This window comes from Motacilla alba, chromosome 18 (assembly GCF_015832195.1).
Source record: "Motacilla alba alba isolate MOTALB_02 chromosome 18, Motacilla_alba_V1.0_pri, whole genome shotgun sequence".
In the NCBI taxonomy this organism is placed as follows: Eukaryota; Metazoa; Chordata; class Aves; order Passeriformes; family Motacillidae; genus Motacilla; species Motacilla alba.
Window position 1 is genome coordinate 7,485,461 of NC_052033.1, and position 26,276 is coordinate 7,511,736.

Genomic DNA, 26,276 nt, shown 5'->3' on the forward strand with positions numbered 1-26,276 from the left:
AGCAAAGATGAAACATATGTAAGGGATAAGGATTGCTTTCATCACTCTTAAAAGTTTGGTATCTCAGAGATTAAGAATATTAAAATATTAACCACAGGAAAAAATGTTACTGAAGGCTTTTTAAAATTTTAAAAACAGAAATATGTTTGACATGAATTATTCCTGAGGCACCTGCATAGAAGTTTATTGGCACAGTGACATTTTTATAGCACCCACATGAACACTGCTCTATAGTATTGTCCTGTAAGGTTTAAAACCAGTAGTGACACTCAAATATACTGTTTCCTATGAACTAGTGTAATCTTGGTTTAGTTCACTGAACTATACTTGAAGTATTGGAAGACAATAGCCTTTGGTCATACAATTTGATGGAAAACTGAATGGTGTGTTCCACAGAGTCTGTGACTGGAACAGACAAATGGGATGGGGTAATTTAATACTGCCCACACAATTTGGGCAATGAGTTTTTCAGAGAATTGCACATCTTAAATATTCTATTTTCCTCTGTGTCTGATATGGTGCACTGACAGCCTGCCCTTTTTACTTTGCTTGAGCAGACGTCTTGTTCTAGCTATGGTGAGATACATCAGCGTAACTCCCACTAATACTCTCTGATTTCTTTCTTATTGCTGGTTTATGTCAGTCTGTCAATCTGCCTCCATTTGGAGGTCTCTCCATGTTTGGAGAGCCACTTCTAGTTGAAGCCATACTAATATATTTCTTTAGATTAAACTCTTTACTAGAATGAGAATGAATGGAATTTGGTAATTGAAAGAGCTTTAAAGGTATCATCCCTGGGAAATAAGTTTTGAAACAAAAATGTGCAAATTAATGCAATTAAATGTGCCTTATATAAAGATTAGCTTTCTAAAACTAGAAGAAGATGCAGGTCAAGTAACAGACTAATGATGTTCATTTGCAAATAATACTAATTATGAATGATTTTAAAGGACTAACCTGCGTTGTTTTCAGTAGGAAAACAATTACATATTTGGCATTATGGCACCAAATTAATAAAAATAAGGTTTTAATGCAAATGTCCATTCAGACTCCTGGTTATTGGGCATGTTCTGCCTGTGGTCATGAACATCTCTTTAAAGGACTAATATACTTGATTAATGACCACGATTTAGGTGTTAAAGCTGACAAAAAAAAAAAAAAAAAAAAAAAAAAAAAAAAAAAAAAAAAAAAAAAAAAGCCCAACCACTAGATCAGTTCACCAAGGGTGAGTTTGCTATTAAATTAAATCTGGGATCAGAAGAATTGTCCTGATTGTTTTCAGCACTTAAGTAATTCCATTTCTTATATGGAATGCTACAGTCTCTGTGAATTTTATCAGAGAATGCTGCTTTATGGGACACTGTAGTTACAAATTACTGCCTCTAAAACTTGTCCTACAGAGCAGAGAAGGGGAGAATTCAGCTATATGTTCCATCTTTATTACTGCATTCCGTGGAATGTTCCATATGTTTACCTTTATCTGACTTCAGATTTTGTGCCTTTGTGGTTGCTGGCAAGAGCAGTTGAATTCTTTCATGCCTGTTGCTTTAATAAGAAATGCGAAGCCACATACACAGTAACATTAGAACAAAACAGCATGAAGCAGAAATAATCCCTGATGAGATTCATATCTTGAGTAGGGATTAGGAATGCTTTGCACCCAATTCTTTATTTGGACTGTTACTCTGAAAAATTCCAAAAGGGGGCAATCTTACCCTCTGCCTGGAAGTCTATAAATATAATTCAACTGAGAAAATACAGCATACTACTTTCTATGTTCTCATTTACTTTAGAGAGCTGAAGGTTAGTGCAATGGTAAAAAACATTAAAGGGTTTGGGTTTTTTTTGAAAAGCAAAATTTAAAAGTGACGCTGGTTTTCAAACTTCATTAAGTGCAACAGTATGGATACATGTGGTCACTGTCAAATTGTGATGGTTAAAATTATCTAATGCCCTTACTTAGAGTGAAGAATCATGTTGTTGAGAGGGAGATACATTAACAAGTAATATACTTAAATTCCTTGTGAACATAAGGCAAACATGCTTATGCTGGAGATTGAGGGGAAACAGAATCTCAAATTCATCCTCCTTTACCAGATGATTGGTGCTTACAAACTTGAGACAAAATCTCTATACTAGCTTGGAGGAATGAAAATTTTGTTTTATAATTTCTTATCTTCCTGTAGTGAAGTAGAAGAAATAACTCATAGCTATGTGCTTGCCATTAATTTGTAGTAACTTTTTTACTTCCTAGAGTATTTTCTGTAAGAAGAATGCCTATTTTCTTTCTACATGCTTCCCCAGCAATGTGTTCTTGACCCATCTTTTGTAATTTGATTGCAAAAATAATTTAATTCTACAAATAGAAAATATTTAATATATATAATATATCTGGATCTACTAGCCCCCAAAATAGTTTAAACAGATATTAGAAAGCCAACACCAAGCCAATATCCTTTGGCTGAACCAAATGGATGTTCAGAAGGAAGGCTGCAGGAAGCTGGTGAGGAGCATTCTTGCTGGTGACTGTGAGGCACAGGATGCTGCAGTGCCAGCCCCGTGGTTTTCCCCAGGCAGTGTGAGTATCCTGCCATGCTCTCAGACTGAATGTCTGCTGCATGTTCAGAGCTCTGGTATCTCACTGAGAGCTCCCTGCCTCAGAAACCAGGGAGTTCTTTCAGGCCTCTGCTGAAGAGGTCTGGCGTGCTGCAGGGACAGCCTGGCACTGGGGTGTGTGGTTTGTTATGGGGCAGGTGAGAGCTGTGCTGGGGGAAGGAAATGGACCCGTCCAGCTCAGAGGTACAGCTAATCTTGGCTTTGTCTTACATTTAGAGAACACTTCTGATGTTTTAAAGATACTCAACATTTTGAGAGACTTCTGAATGCTGACCTTTATGAACTGTCCGATAACTTCTCTTTTTTACCTGCAGTTCATCCCTATGACACTAGAGCTGGGTATCCAGCCATGATACAGCCAAATCCTATCATGAGTCATTACTATATGGAGCCTAGCTAAAGCTGATAGATTACCTGTAGTTCAGTGAAATTTAGTTTGCGATGTTTGGAATCTTGGGCTCCAGTCCGTACAGTATGACAAAAGAGGCACAGATTGTCAATCTGTGTCTGCTGCAGTGGCTCTGACCTCTGATTCACAGCCAAGAGGGAGCTGGTACAGCCACAACTCCATAAAGCATTATGGTTAAATATGTTTTCATAAGATATATTTGAAGCTAAAAAAAATTATAGCACCACTTTAGTTTTATTGTGTTAAGCAGTATACATAATTCTTCTTTTTTTTTTTTTTCATCTTGCTTCACATTCATATGGTGTGGACTATTTTAAACTCAGCCACATTTTTCTCCCCTCTAGAGAAGATGACCATACCAATTGCCTCATTATCTGTTTATGTTCTGGAAAGAGTCATTTGGGATTTTCTCTTGCTGAGATAAACGTTTGTCTATGGATTTTTTTTTAATTGTCACATCCATGGCATTTTTAAAGTAAATATGAGTACAAGGTTTATATTATTTTAAATGTATATTGTATTTGTCTTCCCAACACTGTGGTTTTTAGTACTGTGAATAACGTAGTATGGAGCCAGCCTATTAAACAGCCTGTTTTTGTAAGGAAACTGTTAGTCCACCTACAATATTCTATTGCTTACTGTGTTCTTCCAATATGCTTAGCATTCCACAACCTAAATGATCATTTGTTGAACAAATTCATGCTTTTATTAGTCAAAATACAGAGAAAACAGAGCCCCCCTGTTTCAAGATATTTGCTAATGCACGGTTAATTATCACATATAGCTTACTATAATTCATTTTACAGGGAGACCTCCTGCAGGTAACATACTAGCAGTTTATGAAGCAAAATAACCTCACTATAGATTAGAACTGTTTCACTACTGGTCAGACAGTTGCTGCTTCTAGGCCTTCTCACTTCACATTGCTAATTTGAACAAGGCTTTATTTTTATATTTGTCAGCAGCAAGACTGTAGCATGGTTGTTAAACCTCTCCCAGGCCTAATTAGAGTAGCAATGCTAGCATTCATAATGAATCTCGTGTCCTGGGTTGGAGGAGGTAGCCATGGTGCTACAGTAGCTTCCTGGCAGACAGTTGCTGGCAGGTTTAAGGTAGCTTGTGGCTTGCAATATTAAGTGACTGTTGAAATTCATTGACTCCACTGCGGCTTATGTGTCTAGATGACAACAAGTTTACACGGTTCTTTTATAGATACAGCAAATGGGTCCATTTAAATATTTATTAGGTGATTATGGTGATGTGAAATGGAAAAAAATTGCAAAGTACAGTATTGCATGTATAACTGTTTTAACTGTTTGTACAAAATAGGCCTGTGGTATCATTTGAAATTACAGCATCTTTTTTTCCTCATAAATATTTATAGCATATCAGTAGCTAGGAATGCTAATTTATTTGCATTTTGTTTCTTATTTAATTTGACAGCCTTTTGGGTAGCCATTAAAGGCACTCACTCTGATTTGAATGAAGGATATTTCAATCAGCAGTTGAGTGGCATTTTGATTGGAGTGGGTGAAGTTCAATTTTAGGAGTTCTTTTTGCTTTATGAGACACAGAAAGGAGTATTACCTGTGTGTGCTCAATGACGGGAGCACCCCCAGAAGGCCTGCTTCTCTGAAACTCTTACTTCTGAGCAATTTGTCATAGCTGCTGCATTAAATGCAGTCAATTTGGTTTATTTTGCTCTTTTTTTCTGGCTTAATAAAGGTGAAAGTAACACAAGGGCCAGGTATGAATTTCTGCAAAAAATTGGGCAAGAGTTGTTGTAAAATATGAATATGACTTGGATGATAGAACAAGCTATTTCAGGTATATAGATAAAAGGATTAAAAGAAGACAGAAGAAAAAATCCAATTCTTTGACAGCTTTGTAGCTACTGTTTATTTTTTCACAGCAACAGAAGAAATGGAAGTGAGTCAATCTCACTCAAGGGCATGAGAGAACATGATGATATCTAGAGGTGTCAGAGCAAATATATACATTGGAAATGCCTTCAGTGATGGCACAGAAAACAGTTACAGTGAAGAGAAATCAAGCATAGTACAGTAAATTTAATGTGAATTTATGTGTGTGTCTACCTCTATGTGTAAACTTACACATAGTATGAGAGACTTGCTCTTTGTAAAGAGAATAATTATGCTTCAGCAGCTTCACTCACAGTGCTATCACTGAACTTCACTCTTGTTTAGATATTTAAATTTGCTGCAAGTGGGTGGTAGAACTTTCTGAATCTGTATTTTCTAAAGAACAGAAATAAACAGCAGAGATAAATCTGAAGTCAGCTCTTGTCAGAGGAGGTGGAAAATGTGCATCATTGTCAAGTAGAGGCAGGGAACACCAGCTGGAGTTCTTTGACTGTTTTGAGATATCGACCAACATGTATCCACAGGTCTGACTTTTGCTTTGCTAATTCTGTGCACATACTTTCTTTGATAGCTTCACATCAATTTCAGCAGGCTTGGAATACTTTCTATGTTCTTCTGCTGAAAAATTAATTAATTATTTGGGCCAATTTTGCCAATTTCACTTGAGGAAAGTGGTTACACAGCCTGGAAATATTGACAGCAACTTGAAATGGAGATGAAGAATTTTCATATGTTTGAAAATGAGGTGGATTACTCTTCCAAACAGAAGAAGAAATTCTGAGAAGTAAAATAGAGACATGGAGTTGAATTAACTATGCCACACGAAGGTACTGGAACACCCAGAGGCTTCCTTAAGACATACTGTACTATGTCTAGGATTGGGCTATAATCTCCTTATAGAATTTAAGATTGCATGACACTTTGTTACTGCTTTAATGCTTATTTTGTTACCAGTAGGAAAAAGCAAGATAGAAATCCTATAGACATATGTTTAATGCCGGGTTTAGCTCAAATTTGGTGGCCATATTCAAAATTGAGAGAGCTAGTGACCAAAGGATACTATTACAGTACCAGTATTAACAGTTATGCATTACAGCTCAGTTGAGAACTGGGTGTTTGGTTTCTTTTCTGCTATGAGAACTCAACAGATAGGCGATGAACTATTGTATGATTATTAATGATTATAAAGTTATTTATTCTCAGGCTGAAGAATTCTGTGTTTCTCTCTGCACTAGTTTTGGGTGAAGTCCTATGATGCCCAAGATGGGAAGTTAAACATGCAGCTCAGAGTGAACATTCATTGATGTGAAATGAGGACACTGGAAATGTGTGCTTGTGTGTTCACAACAGTCCTGGTCCTTAGGGCTGTCAATCCAATTATTTTCACAAGGACTAAATTCATGTAAAAGAGGATGAAGTGGCGGGGGGGAAAAGAACATTCCTTAGCTTTTTGAACCTGGAACTTCTGTCCTATGCTTCACTCAGATTTTCCAGTGAGATCACTTCCTGAATGGGGTGTGATATGAATAAGTGTTCTGAGAGGCAGGTTCAAAAGCTGAGCACATGGAGTTGGCCCAGCTTTGTCGTATCCCATCAGTAACAAAGCTGAATTTTGTTCAAGTTTTCCAATAAGCTCAGAATTGTCACACATGCACCTTGAATGAGATGAACTAAATTATATATATTGCATACACTTTTTTTTTGTGTCAAAGAATCTGTGAAATCAAATTTTTGAAGTGTGCATTGCATTCAATATAGAGTTGACTGTTCATCCAGTGCTGTAGCCTTCCCTACTTGTTTTCTGCCACAACTTTGTGCCATCTGTACTCAATATACTGTTAAATACTTTACTTTTCTTGCAGTTTAGTAGTTGAAGCTACTATATTTTATACATTCCTTAGAACTGTTGCAGCTTTATTGTTATAATCCATATTTATGAATTTCAATAACACTTCAAGGTGGGGATGTACTGTTTTCCCTACTGAACTAATATAGAAAGTAAGATGGAAATCTTGTTCAAGACATAGTTATTTAAATCTGTCTCTGAGTACAAAGCGGTGTTTTCACAACTGAGTCCCTCTCCTGCTGACATTCCTTCTTGTGATCCATTCAGATGAGATAAAGAGAGGTGGGGAGATGGCAAAAAATCACAGCATCATGACACAGGAGCACACACTGCAGATGGCAAAATAAAATATCTTTTTACAGAATCAGGAGAAATTATTTTAGACAATCAGTAGTACAGTAAACTACATTCTGTCTCTGTGCATGACACTAGGAAATAAAAATCTATTTTTCAGTTGAATGAAATATACTAGGTCCAAGCATCAAGATCTTAGCACTAGGACAAACTGGAAACTTTTCAGTGGAACATTTTTCTCTCAGCTAGTGCCGGTTCACCAAAACCTAACACGTTGCATGAAAATGTCTATTCCGATGAAATTTTTGATGGAAATGTTCTTGGTTTGCTGCCAGCTCACCCGCTTTTCCCAGCTCTCAGCTCCCCGGCATCTCACATGGAACAGTGCCAGAAAGTCAAGTTTCTTCACGTTCCTAGCCTGTTTGGCAGACTGCCACAAGGGATGGGAGTCTGGGCTCTCGAAAGTGGACAAGAAACCTTATACATGCACATACAACTGTATACATACTCTCACAGGTCATTTAAATCCATGTCAGTTCATTCAAAGTAAAGGACTTTTTTTACATAGAGGGTCTTTTAAATATGACCCTCCTATGGAAAATTTCTCATGTCGGAATTTTAATTCCAACTTGCGACTGAAAAAAAAAATTAGGGAATATGAAAAATTCTCCTTATAAGGTGAATACTGCTTCCTGTGCAACTGCGTGTTGCACTATTGTCACTGAGGGTATCAACAGCTCCATCTGCCTTCTCTCTTTAACTGCATAACAAGAGGTATATTTGTAACAGGTACAGTGCTTACACACTTAACCTTAACAAAACAAGATAATATTTTTAGAGCTTTGTAAATATTTGTTTTAAAAATTCCTTGTAAGCCATTTTATATAAGGCAGGCAATCTTTTTTTGCTCACTAAGTGGACTGAGGGGATAGGGTTACATGTTTTTGCCTGAATGATAAACAGAAAATAAGCACATATACTGAAATTCTGACTGAGAGGGCCCTGAAGCAGGGGCACTGTAATGTACTTTTCCACAGCCTCACTTCTTGCGCTGCAAGCTGCTCAGTTGCTTATTATATGTAATAAATAAGCTTCAATCACACTGTGTAGGTAATTTCTGACTGCAGGGATGTGTTCACATTTGGGACAAAAAGCAGTTGATTCAAGTAGCCACTAATGAATTCCTTTTCTGACTATTCTTAATACCTTGGTTTAGCATACAAAGTTGGGGTCTTTAGGACATTAGTACTTACTGCAGTTTATTTTTCAGTTGAGAAGATGGGATTTTTTTGTAATAGATACAGTTCAAGATTTCACTGAAGAAGGGTGAGTGAGTAGAGTTTCACTTCTTGTAAATTCACATTGTTATCATCAAATCTGAGCCTCACTGCCAGTCTCACAAAAATGTATTGCTTTTGTAATAATGGGAAAATAGTAAATGTCCTGTATAGGATGGTAAAATCTCTATTAAGCAGAAAAAATACCTATCTTTGTTAAAATAAGGGGGGAAACATAGGTATTTTGATTTATTTTGGTTTTTTGGGGGCTAACATAGTTTAGAATTGCAGGAGGCTACATTGGTGCTGTCCCTGACTCTTTCACAAATATGATCTCAATTTGGTCCCCGTGTCTTTTTATCACGAAGTGACAAAATGGGAATGATCAGCAGAATGCTCTTGTATTAATGATAGTATTATATACCCAAAGAGTTGTAAAAGGCTTAGATAAAGTGCACTGTTAGACTCACTAAGCATTGATGAATGGCATTGAAGCATTTTATTATGGTAGGAATTAACTTTGAATGCTCTTGTCATTGTAACTACTCTGAAGAAGGTTCTGTGGGTTGCAAGCAGCAGTGGGTAAAGCAAGCAGAAAGTGGGTAAAGTATTGGCAGAAACTTCAGTTCAGTCATAAAACCCATTGTCTCCCTTGCTGAGCTGCAGAGAATCCCAAGATCTTTTATTTGCATTTGCCTTGACATCAGCCTGTCCATGAGCAGGAGACAATGGGATGAGTGTATTTGCGTGTGCACATACAGAGCAGGATTGAGCAATTAAAATTAATCCTCTGAAAGGAAAATAATACATATAATCACAAACTTTTAAATTGGTTTCCAATTAAATGTTCCTTGATAAAAATGATGCAATGGAAACCCATTAACAGTTGCATTCTAATGTCCCTAAACTGAGGTCTGGGTTGCACTCTCTAGTCTCCTAATCTTTTGAAAGGAAGAGCAGAAAGGCCTCTCTACAAAGCAATTCTGACTGCTTTATTTGACTCACTGGGGTGAAAGGAAGATAGGAGGGTGCTGCAACTCATATGCTCCAAATACAATTCAACATGTGCAATGAAGTGACAACTGAATTCTTCATGTCAGAGGCAGTGCTGGACTGGTGAGCAAAGACATTTTATTACTCTTATCTGACTTGTGTTCTCTAACAGCACCTCTGGTGTTCTCTAAGATTATACTCTAATCTGGTAGAGGGGAAAAAAGCTCAGCTCTCTGGAAAACAGAACACTGACACTGATTTTCCTCAGGGTCTACCTTGCATTAAGTGAAGCTCAGCTCTTTACGGTAAGACTGAACTAACCCCCTACACTGTTCCAGGCACTCACAGCTGCTCTCTGGTGGAAAAAGAAAATTCTGCTTTCCATACAGAAGCTCATCATCTAAGATTCTGAACTTTTGTCTATTTATCCGAACATAATGTAACTAATTTCTCTGGTTGTTCTCTGGATATGTTAAGTACCTTAAAGAAGTCTATGCTTGAAAATTTGTATCTGGATCTAAGTCTTTGACTATTTATCCATTCACCATCTACCCCATTATACTACAGTATTAAAACAGGTAAATTCACAGGAAACAAATTGCATTGACAGTATTTTGGGGTGCTGGCTTTGGCATCAGCTGAGAGAGAGCAGGGGATGATTGTGATGGGCAATGCATGCTGTGTTGTATATTGTCAGAAAGAGGCTGATTTTCATCATACAAACAAAATGTTTCAGGTTAGACTCAGGGGATTTCTGTTCCCATGTACCAACCTTCCTGACAATTTTTATTAGCTCTTCATGCTTTAAAGCCTCAGACTCACAGTGAAATCACATTTATACCTGAAGTACACATCCTGCTGTAGGCTTTAATACCACAGAGGGTAAGATAAGAAGCAGGGGTTCCTAACTCCATGTGCTGAACTGGACTGAGCCCAATGGACCTGTATAGAAGGCTGATTCTCAAATATTTGGGGGCTCAGAAATACCGCTAGTGCTAGGTCTGGGAACAGAGAGGCAGCAGGTAAGAGCAGTTACAGAAATCACAGTTAAGGATCTGGCCTTGGATTTTTATAGAAGCCTATGCAAGTAAAGTCACATCTCTTCTATAGCCCATCATGAATGCATGTTAAATGCTTATATTTGCTACTGCTGATCTCTCTCCATTTGTTGTAGTAAACTGGACCTGATTTCTTGATCTATCTCTCTGTAATCAACTATTCTCATCCACAAAAGCTAATTACAATAACTAAACTGTGTGCAGCAGTGTATTGTCCCATCAGATGGCAAAGAGGAGTTCTACAGTCTCCTTGGAGGCACCCAGATCAACTATTATTAGATGCTTTTAATGTAAGAATTCCTAGGTGGTTCCATTTTTCTAAGGTTACAAGACATTCTGGACTTTTTTATTTTCTCTCTGAAATTGTTGTGCTGTTTTCAGTACTTAGGAGACAGACTCCAAATGAAGCAGCCATTCCTAACCTATGCAGACAAAGGGAGTGGTTCCCTTAGCAACAGGAACCATGTGGAGGTTCTCAGAGAGCTCTCTTTTCCCCCTACTCGTGTTTTCTTTTAACTCAACATTTTGCACAGCATCTTGCATGGAGACTCCGACAGCTGGGCTGGAGGCAAGCAGCTCTTCCGGCTCTGGCTAGCCCGTGCTTGAGGGGCAATTGTTCTACACTCATCAGACAGAAAAAATGATAATCATGGGTAAGTGAACTGGCAGACAATCAGAGTTCACGCTGAGGAGGGGGAAAGTTTACTGGCTGGCAACCAGAAGTGTCCAGCACTTCCCAGTAGGCATGTATGCTTGAAGCAGGGGCACTAGTGTGATGCTTGCCTCTTTTTCTGGTGGGATTGCATGTCTGCATTTAACATTTCAGGGGATGGAAACATTAGTACAACTGGGTTCTATCCTTAGCATGCTACTGACTTCCTTTACAGTCCTGAACATCTCATCTAACCTCTCTGTTTTCCTTCCTCATCCATTAAAAAGAGATTATATGCCATGAGTATCTCGGAAGGAGTGTAAAGTATGGATTATGTTGCTTGTCAAAATTGTATTTGATTTTTAAGTTGATGATAAGGTGTGCAGAACCTGAGATAAAGTATTGATCTTTTATTGTTAATTTAACTGAATTAACTTTCCTGCAGATAGATCTAGTTGCTTTTCTTCCCAGTACAAAAGAAAAGATGTGTGCATGTAGTGCTTTTACATATATGTGCCTAGGTAAAAGAATTTGTGTATGCTGGTGTATAAGTAACAGAAATAGAGATGTTTATTTCCCTCAAAATAGCTACAGCATGGATAAAGTAGCAGCTGTGATTCTGTGAAATCCAGCAATCTATAAAATAATGAAATTTAAGCTTTGTATGTACTGAAGTTAACTGCTGTCCCACAATACAAAGTGTTATGTATTACCAGAGCTCTAGCCAACCTCAGTTGGAAAAGCCTAATGCATAAACTCCCTAAGTTTGTAGTCATTTTACCTAAAAAGAGACATTTGAATAATTCCAAAGTTAAGCCAGTTTATTTTGTGGGGGACTTGCATAAGGGATGAATTTGTCTCTGTTTTTCCTAATTGGATGTAGAAAGTTCCTCTGGTCACAATTTTTCATCACATTTGAATTTAAATTCAAGCATCCAAGTTCATATTTCGACAAATTGTGCAGCATGCTGATCATCTGGATGCAGGCTCCCTTTGATTCCACACTCAGAGAGTCTCAGTGTCGCAGTGAATGCATTCACCACTACAGGCAACTTAGTTCTTGTATTTCAGATGTGATTTGATTACTGCAGGCAAAAGCAGTTGCTGTAACTGTATGCGCAGAGCAGCTGCAGAAGTGTCACGCACCAGCTCCCTACAGTCCTGTCAACAAGGAACTGTCATTGCTCTTCCTATTCCTCACCCAGCACAAGCCTACAGATCCCCTGCTCTGTGCTGGTACAGCAGCCAGCACCTCTGAGCTCTTCGTGGGCATCACAGGTGTCAACAGTCACAACACTCCCATGTGCCTGGGGACTGATGATTTGTCTCTCAGCTCCAATTTAAATGAAGAAAAATTGCCATGTTTGCACCTTCATGAATAATATTAGGTTATGTGTCTGAATAAAGAGGAAGGCAATAATGAGTCACTGAAATGAATTGTTTCCTTTTTCTGTCTGGGATTATATTTCTATCCTTTTATACCCTACTTCAAACAATATTACTGCTTGAATCAGTGATACTAGCTAAGGTACAGGATTAAATTCTATGTTTAGTGTGAAGTATTTGAGTTCCTAATAACAATTTGGCTTGTACGTTTTGCAATATGTGAAGAAAATCCTGGGTTTAGGGAGTGGGGGTCGTTTTAGCAAAAATTTTAAGTCATTGCATATTGATATTAATTACTTTCCCCATCCTCATTTGGTATCTAGTTCTGCAGTTTTCTCTTTTTCAATGTTTTCATTTAGAATTTATTTTCAATTTTCATTCAGATGAACAAAAATGTCAGTCCTTTTGCCAGGCCTGCACTTGGAGATTTTGTACAAATAAGCCACTGAGAGCACTTTTAGTATCTTTACATTTACTAAGTTTGTCCTGTTATTAGCAATTTTTGTACTGTAGCTTTTATGCCAGCATTTGAAGTGCACTGGATAAATGAAGCCTGCCCAGAAATCTGAAGACAAGAAAGTAACACCAAGGGATCATTTTATCCAGAAACTAAGTAAATAATAAGAATTCTAATGATCTACATAAGTATTATATGTCTTAGAAAATGAAACAAAGATAAAGCAGAACAGATTGATAACAACACCTATTTCAGTTTCTTGATGCTTTACATATAGGACATCAATACAAACTAAGCTGAAACAGGAGAAAAAGTGGATGTTAGTCTTAAAGACATGTATGGTGAGTAACCTATAGGAGAGGTATGAGAATCTGATTTATGTGGCTGGCAGCCAAGGAGTTGGCAAAGTTTCATGGTTTTAGCAAGAAGAATAATCTCACACAGATCAAATATCAGGATCTCACAATTTTTATATATTATATGGTTTTTCAACACCAAGTAAAAGCCAAGGTTTATAACATCATTCTTTGTTCAATCTGATTTACTCATTAAAAGATCATCAGGTTAACTCCTCCGAGATACCTCTGGATACAAAGCAGATAATATATTAAGTTGTGTATGGCTTATGGCTTTTTATGTTGTAGTCCTGGAAAAAGGACTGGTGTGATGGTCTGGGGTGGTGCTGCCCATTGCAACCTGTTATCACTTGTCTGATCCTTCACTAAAATACATCACTACTGCATCAAGGTACCCTCTTCTGTAAAAGCTTTTCAGTATCAGTATTTTTGTGGGAAAGTATCAGTATTTTTGTGGAAAAGCTTTTCAGTATTCAGTATTTTTGTGGGAAGAGCCAAAAAACCTAGGAATTGTGAATAGTTCCTACGCAGGCGTTTCCAATCCTGGAACTGATCTGGCTTTCTCAGAGAGCCTTAAAGGATTTAAGAAGCCAGGACCAGTGACCATGTACAGTCTGTAGCTGTAGCTACACTCTAATGCATGGGTCATGTAAGACCTGACTCTGGGTGTTGTCTAATTTGCAGACTCTGTATTTTGGCTAGGGAGATGCATGTGGATCAAATGCCAATTAGCCCATGGGACTAATGGCCCAGCTACTCGCTTAAACAGATGGAAGGTTTGAAAAAGGACAAGTCACCCCAAATCTTTCATTGCGCCTTCCCCCACCCCCCATTTAGTAATGTTGTACTGCTGAGCCACGCACAGTTCTTGCTGTAGCATTAGGTAAGAGCAGTGTGCTCTTACTGACAGAGGTAACAGCAGCTGGAAAAACACTGCAGCAATGAGCTTAGCTTGTTCCAGGCTGATGAGAGGGCAAACTCTTCAAAGACCCATGAGAACACTCTTGTTTCTAAGGTGTACTAAATCCAATGTTTTCACATCTTCATTTCTAGTGTTGCCATTGTTAACTCATTTATGACAAAATTTGCTGTAATCCCATTATGTTAAATTGATATGTAGGCTTATTGGACATGGTATAAACTGTATTGAATAAACAAGTAGAAAATTTTAGAGCCCAAAGATTTATTTCACTGAAACATACATATTCCCCAGCAATTAAGATGTAAAACTAGCAATGTGATGTGCTGAAAATATAATGGCAATGAGTAGCACACATACATTTCCTAAAGTGCAAGAGTAGGTGGGACATCTGAGAGTGTTCAAGCAAGGAGTTTGGATAAACAAAACTCATTCTAAAGTCTTTTCAGATTCATAAACATAATGCATATGAGAAGACTTAGATTAATGTTTGATATCTCCTCTTGAATGTTATCAAGAGAGTTTTAATGGACAGCTCTTTGGAGAACCAGTATTATTTCCTTATGTCCTGTTTCAATTAATTTTTTTAGCCATGGGATTTGACATCTACCTATGCCATGTCAGTTTTTCTTTTTTTTTTTTTTTTTTTGTTTGTTTTTGTTTTTGTTTTTGTTTTTTGGGTTTTTTTACCAGAAGAATGCCCATCACTGATTTTGTAGCCTCATCTTGTGTCATATTCAAGCCTGTGTTAAGGATCATCTCATGTGTGATTCAGATTGGGTTTGTTCTGTGCTAATAAACCTTGAGAGTTTGGAGTGCATTTTAGAAGAGTTCAAGATGAGCTTGAAGCTGTTGTCTAAACTTGCTTTCCCCAGAAGCATGTCAGGCACACAGAACAGCTCCAAGGTCAGTGTTTGTGTCCTGCCTTACAGCAGAGGCTGAGCTAGGAAAGATGGAAGTCTGCAGAGGGATCCTAAAGCACTCCTTTCTAAATCTTTTATGGCTAATATCTCCTTTTCCTTTTGTATCCTGACAATATTGAAATTAATGATTTACGGATTTAAATTTCACATGGAGTCAAGCTGAGAAGATGTACCTGACTCCAAGTTTCTTCTAAATGCAAAGTTGCTGCAGCTTTTGTTGCAAGCTAATCTTTGTGTGACTCATATGGCAACGCTCAGCAGGCCTGGGCTCCTGAAGATGTTCCTTTGAGGTCAGCAATTGTCTCAAGCAAATATTTGCCACTTCATAAATCTCTGCTTGTATAGGCTGGATTCTATAGCCTCTCTTTTGAGCAGTACAAGATTATACAACAGCCATCATGCATCACCAGGGGAGAACAAATTCTTTTAGAAAAAGAGAGTAGATACTCAGACTGAAACACAATGTTTTTTTGTAGCTAAACTAAATTTTAGATCAGTCAGATTGTCACTTGAAATAGATAGAAATTTCAGGTCCAACATTTTAATGACTAGATAACATGTTGTGGAAGTTGAAATATGCAACCAGCACACATCTGAAAAGTGAAGGAGAAGTTTGAAATATTTCACTGAATGTATGATTACAGTGGTTGTGGAAGTTTATGTAAGAATATTTAAAACTATGACCATATTCCAAAAATTGTTATAATGAAGTGTATCAAATTTGTTCAGAAGTCAAAATTGAATTAGAATGCCCATTTAGCCATTTGTACCTCTTATATATATCACTAGGCATCTTGTATATGGAAAATTTGATCTATGATCATTGCAAAAGAATATGGAAAAGAACTGGCCATTTTTATTGGATTCTGTCCAGTGTGACATTACTTTTTTGCTCAAAAGAGAAAGTAATCATTCAATTTTTATTTAATACATATCCAGAAAGTTATTATTTCAAAATAATCAACATAGCACTTTACTTTGAGCTGGAATTTCAAGTAGATGATGATTTTTAGGGACTTTTGGAAACTGAATGGGCTGACATAGTATGAAATATGCTGCACCTAGCTATTTAATGTGGATTACTTTAGAAGTGGCCTCCGTTGTTTAATGCCTCCTGATTGCTTTTCACTGCTGTACTGTGTATAAAGAAACCCTGTGGCATCACTGGGCAGTTGAATGTCTCTATGTAGTTTATTTAAAATGTTCTTCAGTTTTCTGGCAGAACTTTGATTTGACTTAGACCAATGCTGCCTAAATTTGACCATGGTGGCCAATTTGGGATTGAAAGCAAATGCCATAATAATGGTATGTTCTTATAGAAATTACATTTTGTGTCATTATCTGTATCTATTTTGAGCATTTAGGACAGCAAGTGGCTGTCTGAGTGCTCACAGGGGTAAGGATTGAGACTCAGCTGTAACAAGTTTCAGCACTACCAAATTTAATTGAACTACTACAAGTCATATTAGCTAAAGAATGGTTTCTTGCAGCAATACATGAACAATAACTCGATTTCATTCACATGATAAGAAGCTGAGAATTGCAAGACTTGATGTCTTATAGCAAGGCATGTTATTTTACATCATGACACGCTACAGGCATTTTTAAATTCCGTAAGTTGAGGGGAAGATGAAGTTTCAGACAGCATACCAGATTCTGAGCAATGGAAGGGAAAAACAGCATGAAGGGAAAGAATGGTGCAATGAGTTGAAGTTTTTTTCATTTTGTCACTGCTTGTCTGCAGTTTAGGATAACCATTGCTCTGGACAGCTCCCATCCCATCTCATTATTGTCCCTATCAAACAACACTAACTCCTTGTTATTTTCTATTTCAGGGAATGGAACAGAATGACAAAAGCTTTCCCCACTTGATATTTGCTGTCGTGTTCATAGGGCTCTCTTTTTAAACACACAAGATGCCACAGTTAAGCTGTGAAAGCGGTGTTATTTACACTGAGCATAGTCAGTCCTCACAGCCTGATTACAGTGCCAGTTAGGATCAGATTTAGATTCATCATTCAAGAGACAAAGAAAGCATTGGGATAGAGACAGGAGAGATGCTATAGGAGGATGGTAATGGTAAAAGTAAAATATTTTAGCCTGCTACCCCTAGCCTCCCTGGCTGTCCAGTCACAGAGTCCAGGGTGCCTTTCCAGGCGAGGTGGCCAAGTGAGAGATAAATGTATGTGGTTTTATACAAACTTCATAACTTGCAGCTGAATGTAATTTATAGATATTAATTAGTTTCTCTGTCTTTGCTGTGTTGTTATGAACCTCTGTTCAGTTTCTGACATGTTTTTCATTAAGTTGATTAATAGCAAATTTTAAAATTATTTAAAAACTAACTGCCCTGCAGGAATATGTAGAGAGCAGAAAGGTGATAATATTGCACAGCTTTAGTGCTAGACAAACTGCATGTTGAGAATAACTGTGGTCAGTGTTGCAGGGGACTTTTTTTTCCTTTGAAAACTTTTGCTGAGCTTAATATTGATATTGAAAAAGGTGATGCTTTAGACTTGATATTTCATCTGTTGACATGAAGTGTGTTGTATTGTAAACTAAACTGAGCAAACTCTCTGTAAACCATATGTCTCAGACCTTATTCTTGCAAACACCTCTTCATGGGTCTTACCCCACCAAATTCAGCTCTTTATATATATAAGTGTGTTGATTTGCTTTCTTGCTTTAAACCAATGAGCTAGAAAGATGACTGCCTCCAGGACACTGATGGGTTTGTGCATGTGAGCAATAAAATATGTAATGTACCAGCATTCTTTCAAAGTGCCCAACCAGCTTTATTTGGACTTTTCTCCTGCTCACAAAGTTTGCCTTACAGGCCCAGGTTTCAACACTGACAGACTTCCCAAAAAGTGGCTGGATTATTTATTGCAAGTTAGCTAAACCCCTACATTTCTTAAAGAGGGTATTTAGATTTATCTTGGAATTTCAAATTAATTTGATAAAGGGCTTTTGTTAGGACAGAAAGGGAACATAATGCAAAAGCCTCTGAACTTTATTGACGTTTTTAGCTGATTTCAATGACCTTTGTGTTGAACTTTCAAAGGATGTTTTAGAGAATTAGCGTACTTAATTACATATGACATTTATGAAACTGATAATAATTTTTTCTGTCATGCTAAAAACTCCATGGTCTTTAGGATCAGAATCCTGAAATTTTTGGTGCCCAGTAACAGAGGTGAATTAGTAGCTCATACTTCATTTTACATTTGTTGTTGTTATTCTTAAAGATCAAAATTACATGTAAAACCCAAGACACCCAAGTGGTAAGACACAGGAGTGGGACTAAGCAGGATCATCTGCTAATCATGTCTCCAGCACAGGTAACTAAACCCACAGATAACTCATCTCTTCACCTGGCTGATTCCTCTGTGTCTTACTTATTTATACTGAATGCTTGAAAGGGAAAGTATTCTCTCTTGCTAACTGTTTGTAGAGGGTATAGACCCAGTTTCAGCAGGGTGTCTTGATACTGTAGCAATAAAAATAAACCATTAAAGCCTAGAATATTTGCTTTAATTAGATACTTTAGAGCTAACCAACTTCTGATTGCAGTAGAAATGTGCCATGCTGGCTGCTGTACTAGGGACAGAATAACTGGTTTGTGTCCTTGAGCTTGCCAACAATAGTCTTTTCAACTGGAGTTACCTTTATTTTCCCCAAACTGAAATGCAATACCATTATAGTAACAAAGAGAACATAAATGTAAGCCACGTGTCCATGTATTACTAAATTGTTTTATTTTGGAAAAAAACCCAAACTACTCTCTAGTGTATATTTCTTCCCCCATCCAAAATCTATTATGTTAGGGATCTCCACAGACCGTAATTCAGTCTTTGCATTCAACACAGTCTTTATCATTGCCTTCAGATTTCTGTATTGCAAGCATAAGAGTAATTTTCTTCAAATCCAGAACTTTTCTCCTTTCTAGAAATACTGGTTTTTGTCCATAGTTCTCTGTTTTTTAGACTTGAAAAAAAAATAATAACAGTTTGTCATTTATAGAGTTCCAATTTGGATGGAGGTCTGAGCAACCTGGCCTAGAACAAGGTGTTCCTACCCATGGCAGGGGGATGGAATGAGAGGAGCTTTAAGGTCCCTCCAAACCCAAGCCCATCTATGATCTTATGATTTTTACTGAATTTGCATTGTCAATTTTCAATAGGTCAATGCTACAACACAGAATGTGCATCATGTTTGGTAAGTGTAGGAAATTGAAGAGAGACACATCTTGGTTTTGTCCAAAGATTTACTGGAGTCTTCTGCTGTCCTTGTCTCTCTGGCAAGATCAGGGACATTCTTGTAGACAATAAAAAAAAAAATTAAAAAAAATATACTCAGGGTTAGAACAGTAGAGTAAATCAGATCAATTATTGCCTTCCCCTAATGAAATATGAATAGTTTGTACCTGATTCTACAGGTGAAATTCACCATTAATGGTTTCCTGTTCTTTGGTTAAATCTTAAACGGGAATTCCAGAAGTTCTCACTCACGGTTCTTACTATGGCCACTGATAATGGCTTCCCCCAACGTGGGGCAATGTTCCCTGTGTGTGAGACAGCTCTGAGTGTTGAGAGATCAGTCAGCATTTCATAAAATAGGAGCTTGTTCTCCTGTACAAGGAGTATTTTAAAACAGTTGCTTTTTGAAATCTGTTTTTCTTGGGAGTCACTTCATTTCTTGATTTAAAGGTTGGACTCAGAGATTTGTACAGGAAGAACTGGATTATTAACATGCAAAACCAGGCACATATTATACCTGTCTGAAGATATCTTACCACCTAAGATAGGTAATAGCTAATAGCTAGTAGAAAAATTCTGCAAAGGAAGCTAAGGTCTCAGTCTGTGTGCTGAGAATGCAGCAACTGTGTTTGGTCACTTAGAACACTCAGTAAGTACCAGGAAGTTTATTCCACTTCCTAAAGATTTGGGGCATGGTGAGCAGATTAACACAGGGAATTTCTGCCAAGGAATTGGTGTGTTGTAAATTTGTGTCCCAGAGTAATTTGCAGTAATTTCCTGGATAGACAAATGCAACAGAAAATGAAAGGGAAATAAAGGAAAACCTCAGCTTGCAATCCAGACTGCAAAGCTGGGAAAAAACCACCAGTTTCCATCTGGCTGAACAGAAAGGAAGCACAATCCATAAAAGTGGATATTGAGATCTCCTACAAGTTCAAACGAGGACAGCTATGCATCCTTAGAGAAACCATGACCAAACTTGTATGGGTAGAAATGTAAAAATAGCCTGTCAGTAACTTTGTGGGTTTGTTTTCATGTTCAGTAAGACAATCACTGGTGGCAGACAGACCTCCCCTCTTTGCATCTAACTAATCTGCATAGGAGGCTCAAAAGTGAAATACAATTTTTTCCTTGTTTCTCCTAGTGAATGGTTTGTGGGGAGGGCTTATACTTTGTCAGACACGTCATTAAAAAGTGGCAAAAATAAATTATTTGCTAATTATGAAAATGAAATGCAGCCCCCTCTATGAGATAGGTGGAAATTTTTGCATGTAATTCTGTTTTAGTGAACTGCAGCCTCACAAACTGCTGGTGGTGTAGGAGTGGGACCATAAATTCTGCCTTGGTTCAAAAAGATTCGAAATGGCTCAAATAAGCCAGGCACCTGAGCATGTCTTCATTTTAACTGTTGCAGTCTGATCTTTTCCTAAATTGTTTTCCAAAAGAATTCCATAGGGACATGACTTTAACTGGAGCAGGGGAACTGTTCACAGTTGGGCTCACTGTCCCTTCCTCACTGTATCTTCCAACAGAGCTATCATCGGCCTTTTGATTACAGGATTGATTACATCAGCATTTTGATTACAGGATTTTTCTGCCTCTCAGGTAAGTATTTATTGGACTTTCAACTTTTATGTCATTAGTGAGACTGCATCTATTTAACATGAGTGCATAATTTAGTATTTTACTGCTTAGGAGGAAAATATTTTCCCATACTGATTGAAAGAATGCTAGAAAAGAGACTAATGCAATTGGAGATTCCAGTCTTAGTGACTGCTCTAGTGATGCTTGCCTACTTGTTCCATGAAATCAGGATCTGAGCCAAATTTTGTCAATGTTTTAAAGTGTAGATTTTCACAGTTTGCGAATGGTAGAAATCTGTTGCTCTGAAACTTCGAAGTTGTTTTCAGGCTGTCAAAGATCAGAAAGAAACTAAAAACTGAAAAGCCAAAAACTAACTGAGAGCCCAAAGCTTGAAATTTTCACCAAACTGGTGAAGCTTTTAAAGTAAGGTTCTTCAACTTAATTATGGTGACTTCTGTGAACTTCTTCCAGTTTTCAGTTGCAAAATCATTGGGTCTCTGGAAATAAACAGTACAATCTTCTAAATAAACCACTTTAGGTTTTCAGAAATTACCATATTCCCAGTAAAGGATTCTTCAACTGGCAGAGTAAATTTCCTTTATGTTTAGGCTTTCTCTACACACCAATTTTGTTGACATCAGTGGATTCTGTATATGAAACAGGATGAATGTACAGTGGAGAAATGTCCTGAACAGCAAGAACATCTTTTCAGTAATTGAGCTTGCATATAGAGCAGTGAAGAATTTGCATGGTTACAGATGTTGTTGAAGATTAAATGTAAAGGCACTGTTACCTGCAGGAATGAAATCCATCTTGTCAGCTAGTTGGAAGACTCATGAGCAGGAATTTCCTGTTGTGGCCAATTTCATCCCTCCTTCCTCCGCCCCCATTACGTCTTTGCTGTTCCTCCCTCTCCAGCTCTATCTGAATATATTTTCACTACGGCACATTTAGTTATCAATCAACAGGAATCTCAGCTGCTGTTGTGCTTAGGGGACAAACTGTTCTTTCTTCATACTAACAAGGAATGCCTGAAATAGCCAGACACACAGCACTGATTGATGCAGCTACAGTTTATATACCTAGATTCAGACAGTCTGAAATTTCCAGAATTAATGGTTTATTATTAGAAAAATACTTCTGCTAGACTTATAATTTAAAACCATTTAAATGCCTCAGGCATAATCACTGAAGTTAAAGTTTTAGCTTGTAAAGTGCTTGATGGTGTGAATTAGACACATCTGCCTGTCTCAGGTGCAATTTGCTCTTAGTTTTTTTGCTGTTTGATGGGTTTTTTTGTATTTCTCTGATGTAATATCTGGGATTATGAAAATTGATGCACATCATTTTATAGATTAAGGTATGTCCCCATATTAATAGTTTAATTTGGGAGAACTTGGAAGAACAAATATGGGACCCCAAAAATTTAGGACTCTTAATGTTTCTACATGAACAGAAAATGACCAAACATTTTCACTTGACAGTCTTGAGCTGTGTGGTTTGGTTAGCTTGTGGGTGCCACTGCACAGGGAAAACACCAGGAGGATCCTGAAGGAATCCTACATTTGCTGTAGTGTTGGCAAAAGCAGCAACCACTGCTTCTTCTGGATTTATTCCATGACATATACGAGAATTAAGGGCTCCAAAGAGAACCTGTTGGCAGTGAAGGGAAAGTACCAAGTGAGGTGTGACAGGAGTAAGATACTACACAAACAGGGTCTATGGAACAAGCAGCTCAGTTTTGCCACACACATGCTTTTGCCTCTGCCTGGAACTCTCAACCTAATGGTGAGCCTTTCTAGTTTATATAGGGGAGTTTAGGTTTGTGGCTGGCTTTCATCACAAAAATGAAGCATGATTTAAAAGCTATGGCAACACAAAATACAGAACATTGAGCTATGGGAAGCCTGCCCAAAGGCTGCATTATCCTGAGTGCTCAAAAATATGCCATGGGCTGCCCAGGAGGGGAAATCAGAAAACATGAGGAACTAAAAGAGGTTTGTGACTCCAGCTGAGATTCAAGGCTATGTGCTGCCAAAGCAACAGTCTGCACTCAGAAAAAGCTGTCAAATGTTCAGAGTACCAGGACACCTGAGCAAGGACTGTCCCTTCCATTGTGTTGAGCTGTGGATGGCTGCACCTTTGCCACCTGTGCTAATGCAGTGCTCTGAGTTTGTGTTACTGTGCAAAATTGTCAGAGAAAATTATCCCTGCAGTTAAGGAAGCTTTTAACTGATGGAGTTTTATTAACTAAAAGAACTTTTCTGGGAATACAGAACACCTCAAAATATTTATGAAGGCTGATGGAAATACTTATTTATTTATTACCTGATGGATATATTATTATCATCCCTATTCTGTTGTAGCCTTGTCAGTCAGAAGATCTGCTTGAATCATGTAGAGCTTGTGAACTGATAAACTAGAAAAGGTACTGTATGCTGTGCAGCAGATTTCTTTCATAAAAAGTTTATGCTTTAAAACCCTCTTTTTCTGTTATTTTAGCAGTCTTCTTTTAAAAGAGGTTGTTTTTCATTTTTCATGGTCCACTATCCCACTCTCTCTATCATCAGTTAAAAAAAAAAAAAAAGAAAAAGATAGGTCTCTCCATTATTGTGTTTTACTTTTGAACTGTGCTATTCACCAGCTTTCAAAGAGAGAAGAAGAACTTAGAGCCTCCTGTGCAACCCTGAGGTTGTGTGGGGCTGCACCCAGGGCTGGCTGTGTATTGGGGAACACAATGTCAGCCTTCCAAATGGGTTGTAAAACCTGATTATTTTCCTGCTCTGGCAAAGGGCATATTTTTTTCCCTGTTTTTACTCCTGGTAGCTGAGCTCAGTGTGTTGGTCTATAGAGCCAAACAATCCCCACAGTGGTGGCTGTGCCAGGCCATTGTCCCCTGGTCTGCCAGAGCACTGAGTCTTCCTGTAAGCAAACGTGGGGTGTTCAGTACATCCCTGTTCTCATTCTACAAGAACTGCTTCTGAAAAGGTCCTTCAAACTCGAGCAGTGTTAGGAAAAACACAGTACTGATTTCAGAGGTTATCTGAGGCAAAATCTTGTTTTGCATTCTCTAGATAACTTGAGGTATTCTTTATAACTAAGACTTTCAGACTCCCCTCCAAAAAGAAAGCATTTCAGAGCCTTTTTTTTACAAGTTAATTCTGGTAAAAGTCCTTTATATTTACTGTGTCCTGGTGAATCTCACTATGTGTGCTGTATTTAAATGAAATGTAACTTTTTTTCTCTATTTATTTACATTTCATTTGTTTCAGAAATAAATTCCTCCTATAGTCACAATATGCAAGTGTTTGTGGGTTTTTTAAACCTGGCTCTGAATAGCTAATATACTTTTATATAAATTAGGGTTAAATTAATGCCATGTTTACACTAGGAACATTAGGACTGTTTGCGCTCTCAAAGCACCACAAAGTTCATGCAAGGACATATTTCTTATTTTTATTTAACATCCCAAATTTTTTTGACTCAGAGTCTTAAGATTAATAGGCATATTTATAAATATAACCACATCAATCTATATTGTGGCTCTCAGTAAGTGCTAGAGAAGAGTTGTTTGCACAGGAAGTTAAGACAAATTAACTAAATATATGATTTTAAACTATATTAGTTAAAGTGCATTAAAGCTTAGTGTGAATGTTCTCATTCAGAAGTAAAGTGACTGTAGTTCACTTTACCTTAATGCACTTTAAATTCACACCTTTCAGCTAATTTAGCTTAACTTCCTGTGTGGACAAGCCTTAAGATTGTTCCCATTAAAATGGCTCTGCTGAGCTTTATTTTCTACTTCTTAAATCCAAACACGTAAAATAGTCTTACATTCTAAAGAGACTATGCTTTAAAAAGAGAATTTGTTTTGAGTTTTCCAGTCATGAAATTTGTTTGAATGGAGTTGAGAGTGGTAAATTTTAGATGAACTATATTTTGTCTTTTTTTTTTTTCATTTCAGATATGACATTAGTGAGAGTTAGGATGTATTTATCAAGCAAAAACCATAAGACCCTATGGACAACACACAAAATTATGACAAGTCATACTTAATGAGTCTGGATTATTTTTACTTGGTAACCTATTGGAGCAGATTAAAGAGAGTTTGAACTATTGTTTTTCAGGATTTCTGAACTTTTACAACTCTGGAGAAAAGATGCTGCACATGAACAGATCGACTCACACATGCACAGTGATTTTGGTGCTGTGAGGATGTGAAACTTGGAGTGAAATCTGCACACTGAGCTCTGCCCACGACCCCTAGTCCCTGACATGGCAGTGCACAGATATATTCTGTTTAAAAAAGTTACTTTCTTTCACTGTTGTTTATCAGTAATTTTGGTAGAGGTATTCCATCTTAAAGATAGATGTTTGATGACTATTTACTGCAGTACCTTTGTGTATTTTAGGGTGCCTAAAGCATAGAAACTACTGATCATATTACGCAGAATAGATTTTTCATTAGTTTAGGTTTAGGTTTGTACCCTTTTGTTCTCATGTTTATTATCAGATAATATACTGCTTCTGCAGTTCCTTGTAAGTTCATGTCCCAAGCACTGCACAAGGCTTGGTGATTGAAATGAAAAAAACACAAGGATGTGAATTAGTGGTTGGATCTACAAGGAGTGTTGGTCCCGATCCAGCAGCCTACCTGAGCTTCCACTTAATTTTTAAGTATTTAAGCAGCCTCATTTTCAGTGGAATACTGAGACTTTTGAGGTGTTAAAGAAAATCATGTGCTTAATGGTTTCCAGGGTTAGGGCCAGAATGCTGAACACATTTTAGGGTTTAGCATATTGTATTTGACTCTGCTGATGACATGAACTGTAACCAGGGAGTTTTGATCAGAGCTGACACATGGCTCAAAAGACTATGTGGCAGCTGATAGCTATGTGTGCAATAAACACTGTCATTCTGGTCTTCAGATCATGGTGACAGAGCTCCAGTTATCTTTTGCTATTTCTCTTACTGTTCACATTCTTAGGAAGCTGTGTTACAATCCTTAGAGCAGTCTTTATTCCCTTTGAACATAACTTCTGTTCCCTTTTTGTATTGTTGATAAAAGTTACAAATGTTTGAGACAATGAAACTATCAAGTACCAGTAATTCCTGATGGCCTTTTCCATAAAAACCAACCTCTATGTGAAATAGAAGAACAATAGATGAAATTCTGGGTTTAAAATACGGGTAAACAATAGTAAGCAGATATGGTAGTTACCAAAGACCAAAATACATTAATTGGTGCTCAAAAATGCATTGGCATCTGATATGTGGTAGATTTACAGACTATAAAGGAAACAACAAGTCTTTAGCATCATTAATGGTTCATATATAAAGACTATTTTGCCACTGGCAGTTGGA

At 37.5% G+C, this 26,276-nt stretch overlaps 1 protein-coding gene across 2 annotated transcripts in view; it reads left to right on the forward strand.

Moving 5' to 3' along the window:
- Positions 1-10,852: 10,852 nt before the first annotated feature.
- Positions 10,853-26,276, forward strand: part of ANKFN1 (ankyrin repeat and fibronectin type III domain containing 1) — a 107,089-nt gene continuing 91,665 nt past the window's right edge. The window contains exons 1-2 of one of the 2 annotated variants that reach the window (XM_038157499.1): positions 10,853-11,029; positions 20,861-20,933. The gene's annotated coding sequence lies outside the window, so the exon portion shown is untranslated. The remainder of the gene's footprint in view (positions 11,030-20,860; positions 20,934-26,276) is intronic. The other variant, XM_038157500.1, reaches the window with a different exon arrangement.